At 38.3% G+C, this 6,000-nt stretch overlaps 1 pseudogene; it reads left to right on the top strand.

Moving 5' to 3' along the window:
* Nucleotides 1-890: 890 nt before the first annotated feature.
* Nucleotides 891-1,415, top strand: LOC149161222 (uncharacterized; annotated as a pseudogene).
* Nucleotides 1,416-6,000: the final 4,585 nt, after the last annotated feature.

Below are 6,000 nucleotides of genomic sequence, written 5' to 3'. Positions count from 1 at the left end.
TCATAGTGGCTCTGAACTCCGATGCAATCAAAAAACTCAAAAATCAGATAAGACAAATGATTGGCTAGATTGGAAATTTCACATTGATTGAGCTGAAAGAAGTTTGAATTGATAGGGTAGGTAGGTAGGAAAATGCAAATAAGCTCATGGTTGACTGAGCATTTTTGTTTTTTTAGTAGATATAGACTTCTCTCTCCTACGGTGATCATCAAGCTCAAGCCTGAGGTGAAGCCCCCAGAATCTTGAAGGGGATGCTTGTCAAGCAAATTTCTGTTTGTCATAAATGGATTAGGCACTGGACCTGTGAGTTCTTAGTGTACTACAGGAGCACACTATCCCAAGTGGAGCCACTGTTATCACTTAAGAATTCTAATTTCAAAACCGCTCACATTAGTTTGATGGTAAAAAATTCGGTGCTAGTCTAGGTTTGAGTTTTTGTTTGCCTTAGAGTCTGAGTCTTAGGAGTCCACTGTGCATCCTCATTCACCACTAGTCTCATAATTCACACAATTTCCATGTGTCAGTTTTGTTCAAAAGTTATTATGTGCTACAAAGCTCCTTAGGTGATTTCGTAGCGCATAAGTCAGTTTTAGGTGTTTTCGCAGCACAACATGTTTCATGTGATTTCATAGCGCAGAAACCCGGTCTAGGTGATTTTGTGCTGATCCATAGCAAATCTCACCCAGCTGTCATACTTATCAGAATCCGCTGTGTTTTAGGTCGTTATGTGTCATTGATCAGGGTCTGCCGGGATTTGAAGCAGTTCTTGTCAGGTGTCATAACACTGACACCTGAAAGTGTTCATGTATTAGAAGCTGCAGACAAGTTAGAGAAGAACCTTGTGCAGATCGTTGTTGAAGATTCAGTGGACTGAGAAGTATGGAGAGAAGATGGCAAGAATGCAGAGAAGTGATGAGGCTGTGTATGACCATATTTTTTTTTTTTCATATGCCTGTCCTAAATTTATTACTCCTTCAGTACCAAACTATGATGAAGCTCTTGTAAATTATAACCAGGATGCATATAGGCTTCAATTGAAGCTGTTCTTATCAGAAGTAAGACAACAACAGCTTTTGTCAGGTCTACGGAGCTTCTTGAAGTTGTATACATCCATCTCAATGGAAAAGCTCGCGAATTTTATGGACGTTGATGAGTCTACCTTAAGGACAACTCTTATGACATACAAGCATAAGACTCATGCAATTGATCATGATGGAAGAATTATATCAAATGCGGATGTTGATTTTTATATTGATGAGGATATTGTTCATATTGTTGAATCAAAGTCTTCAAAGCTATACGCTGATAACTTTATGCGTCACATTATCCAGTGTGACGAGATTCTTAGTGATTTGGACAGAGTAAGCTTGAATAAGATGGTTGTTGTTTTTGCATTATGGAAATGCCAGCTGTAATGAGGTCAAACATCCAAATTTTGTAATTAGAGAAGAGCAGTCTTAAGCCATAAACAGTGGCGATCATCTAGCTATGAAAGGAAGACTGTGCTTTTGAAATTACACAGCAGTTTCGTAGCGCGCTACGAAACTGCTGTAGCTGCATATTACAATTGAGTTGATCAATTATGATTGACAAAGCAACAAATCTTTTTAAAAGGTTTTGTCATCACACAGGTACATGGGAAAGGCTTACAACACACCAAGGACGTGGCACTCATTACTCATTCAAGAAAATCAACGTGGCTAATTACTTCCGAATAATTTTAAGGAAACCAAAAGCATAGTAACGGGGCAGTTTCCTGTTTCTCAACAGAGGTAAAAGGATACGATATTAAAGGCCAGCAAGCAGCTACAGACACCTATCACAGCCAAACTAAAAGAGACCACTTGTCAGGGAATAAATCTTGATTGTAATAAATGCTATGTTCAGCATGATGTAGAATTAGAATCCTAATTGTTTTAGGTTTCTAAAGCTGTCAATTAGTAGTCAGTTGTATTTATTAGTTAGTTAAAGGGTTAATAGGTGTCATTAGAAGTAGACTTCGACCTCCCCTCATGCTTGAGGAGGAATCTCAGTCAAGTAGAAAAAGGCTATATATAGAAGAAAATGAAAGGTAATAAGGGCTGGAAAATTTTATGATACAGCTGGTATTTGGTTTATGTAAAGACTCATTGTCAGTAATATAATTTTGACTTTACTTCTCAGGATTCATGAGGGATTTCTTATGTTCAGAATGTATGATCTTGTCATTTCCATAATTTTTACAGTGGTATAGATGTATAATCACTCAGAATTCACTGAATGTGCTCTGATTTCCTGTATGCATTTATAAACTGTGGTCCCATATGAGTTATGTTCTGAATGTCTAAATGCTGAGTGTCCTGACTTCTATGTACGGTTGAGTTCACTATTATATTGAGGTGTTGTTGACTCCATAAGCCCAATGGATAGTTGTTTAATGTGTTTCCAGCATTCATATTTGTCACATTTGTTCTATAAGAGTTAGCCATCTAAATCTTTATCAAAATCATTAACCTTTGAGAGAGCCCTCTGAGGTTGAGGAGGCTAAGCCTCAGCCAAAAGTTGGTTTGAATTAGTTACTTAGAGTCAACCTGACCAGCAGCCTATCAGGGTCTGATTTTGAGATAACACCTTCTACCATACCTTTACCATAAAACATTTGAAGGCCATTATTTTCAATATGTCCAAGCCTTTGATGCCATAGCATGGTCTTTCTCCAGAGACCACTAGATTTTCTGCCCCACTTTCAGGAACCATAAAACTGTTGCACCCATCAACAACAATGCTACCTTGCAGCTTGTACAGAGTTCCAATCTGAAGTCCCCGCATCAATACCAGTGCTCCCCGAACCATCTTGCAGGTATCCTTCTCGAACACTGTTTTTACACCTGCATCATCCAGCTTACTTACAGAAATAAAATTTCTGGCCAATGCAAGAATATGCAAAACACCCGGAAGTGTTCTAATCCTTCCACCTTGCGAATTCAACTTAACTTTTCCACTACCAACGATTTTAGCCTTCATTTCATCCCCCAAGAAGACATCACCACCATCATATTTCTCATACTCACAGAACCACTCTCTATGGGGAGTGAAGTGAAAGGATGCATCTGAATCAATCAACCATGCCTCATGATCTACATGTGTACTTGAAGAAGCCAAGTACACATCCCCACCTTCATCTGAGGTGGTTTTCGCTTCTGCAGAAGGCGCATCATCAGATCCCTTTCCTTTGACAAGAGCTTTAGATTTACAATCCCTTTTGTAGTGCCCTTCCTTTCCGCATTTCCAACACACATTTACAAGTTTTTCTGGAGATTTAAATCTCCCTCTAAATTTAGATCTCCAACTTGATGACTTATTTTTGTTTCAGGTCTGGGACTTTCCTCGTACAAACAAGGCATCATCATTCTGGTTCTCCATATTTTTCCATCTCATCTCCTCCGTCAGTAAGGATGAAACTATTTCATCAAAATGCAATGCAGTTGCATTGCTACCTATTGCAATAACCAGACTATCCCACGAATTTGGTAGAGAACACAACAAACTGATGCATTTATTTTTATCTAAAATTTTAATATCAACAAATAATAATTGACTTACCACAATATTAAATGCATTTAGATACTCTGTCACTGAATCTCCATCTTTCATCCTCAGGTTATACATCTTTTTCCGTAGGAACAGTTTATTCATCAGAGACTTAGATTGGTACAAAGTCCCTAACTTGTCCCACAAAGCCTTAGTCGTAGCTTCCCCTGATACATTCAGCAATATTGAATCTAAAACACACAATCGTATTGTGCTCTTTGCCTTCCGATCCAACTTCTTCCATTCTTTATCAAACACTCTCGTTGGTTTAGTACCCAGATCTACTGCGATCCACTGATCTTTATCTACCAACAGACCCTCCATCTTGAGTTTCCATAACTCAAAACTCTGACCTCTATCTTTCCACTGCTCACCATCTTCTTTCACTAACAGAATTGATCCGCAGATCTCCCACTGAACAGGGTCTACCACAGGCCCAAGCGAAACCCCTCAGCAACAAAAGTGTCCCCTTGAAGCCAAAACAGCACTGATACCAAATGTAGGTTTTAACTCCATACAGAAATTACCTGCATACGAATTCTAAAACACAGAAAATAAACAATAGCAAAAGAATAACACATAAAACAAATATACTGATATTTTCCCCTAGATCTCAAAATCAAGACTACCAAATTGATTTTTCATTATGTTCATTTCAATGTTATAATACATATATATACATGTTGAAGCATCAAATATTGTAGACCAAAAACCATCGAGCCCAAAACCATGTGCAAAAACTATGCACAAAACCATAGATAGGTCCACCCACCTAATATAGGGTCCAAAAAAAAAAAAAATCTGAGTCGCTATCCCAGACCCTGTAGAGGGAGACTAACCACGCCCCTCAAACCCGCTACGCAGTTGACGCAACAAAAGGGGGGGCTCTACCCCGCTTCTAACCCCCCAGTTTAACTAGGGGAGCTAGTCGTAGAAAGAATATAACACAACCCAACACGAGTAGAGATAGCGAGATGAGGTGAAGGTAGGTTGCCAATGAAGAGACAGACAATACAAATGCCAACTAAACACATGGGCAATGCATGTAAAATTCCAATTGGATGACTAAATTAGTTGTAGTGCACAATTGGAAAGGGGTTGGAAAGCAGTGGGAATGAAAGGTGAATCAAAACAATACCTGCACCTTATTTCAAATCTAGAGAAAACAATCGCCTCTTGTATATATTTAAGATCACAAGGACCATTTAATGGTGCACCGCAGTGATTGGAATCTCTACTGGGAGTTTTTCAACAGAACTTCTTTACCCAATTGAGTAACATTAAGTTGAATTGCCTTGTAGAAACATGGTACCTATGTCATTTATTTTGTCTCGTTTGAAACAGATTGTGAGCATTGCAGAAAAGAGGAGTGCAATTGGTTCCAGTGTTTTCGAGAGGCTGATTTGATGAATTTTAACAAATAGTCTGCAAAATATTTGACTATAAAATGGTTACAAGTGAAAACAAAGGTCCATTGATGGGGAAACCCACGAGATGGGAAATTGGAAAAAAACATGAAATAACTGTAAATAGGTCGTGGGAAAAAGGTAATTGAAAATCGTTGAAAAATGAAGTGATGGATTTGAAAAGCAGGAAACATGCATATGATATAAAGAGATAAAGTGAAGAAAAGTTGCTAGTGAAGACATGGGCAATACGAATGCCGACTGGACACATGAGCAATGCATGTAAAACAAGTGTATGACTAAATTGGCGAAGTGCACAATGGTAGATGTGTGGAAACCAGTACGAAGCTAGGGTGATCAAAATAATACCTGTACCTTATTTCAAATCTAGAGAAAGCAATCACCTCTAATATATATTTAAGGGCATAAGGATCATTGAATGGTGCACAGTAGTGCTTGGGATCTCTACTAGGAAAATTTTCGTCAAAACTTTTGTTACCAGTTGTGTAACGTTATGTTGGATAACCTTACAGAAACATGGCACCTATACCAGTTATTTTGCTTTATTTGAAACAGCTTGTGAGCTTTGCAGAAAAAAGGCTTCAGTTTATTCCACCTTTTTGAATAGGCTGGTTGAAACAGCAAGGAAGAAGGCAAGTTATTTAGAATTCCAAAGGCTTGGGCTGACATTCTTTGTTGCCAATCCCTTGCCAAAGACCAAGGCGGGCATGGTCTGCAATCATTGCAGCTCAATACAATATGCCTTACTAGGACATTGTTTGGACCAATTTATTGAGAGCGGACTTTCCAGATCTGCTAGTGAATTTACTGGTTAATCTTGCCAGGTGTGATCTTCACCATAGATTGCAGAAACAGCAACTAATTTTGTAAAAAAATAATCTTATGATTAGATTATGCTCCCTTTTTGTTGTATTATGCCTAAATCACAGATCCTAGAATGTTTTTGCCTATTTCTTTTATTGTTCTTCAGAATACCGTGTCCATGTCCATTATAAAAGAGAAA

This window comes from Pinus tabuliformis, chromosome 5_2, assembly GCF_031772625.1.
Source record: "Pinus tabuliformis cultivar Carrire ecotype Pingquan chromosome 5_2, CPIR1, whole genome shotgun sequence".
Lineage (NCBI taxonomy): Eukaryota > Viridiplantae > Streptophyta > Pinopsida > Pinales > Pinaceae > Pinus > Pinus tabuliformis.
This window is presented reverse-complemented; position numbering and strand designations above follow the sequence as displayed.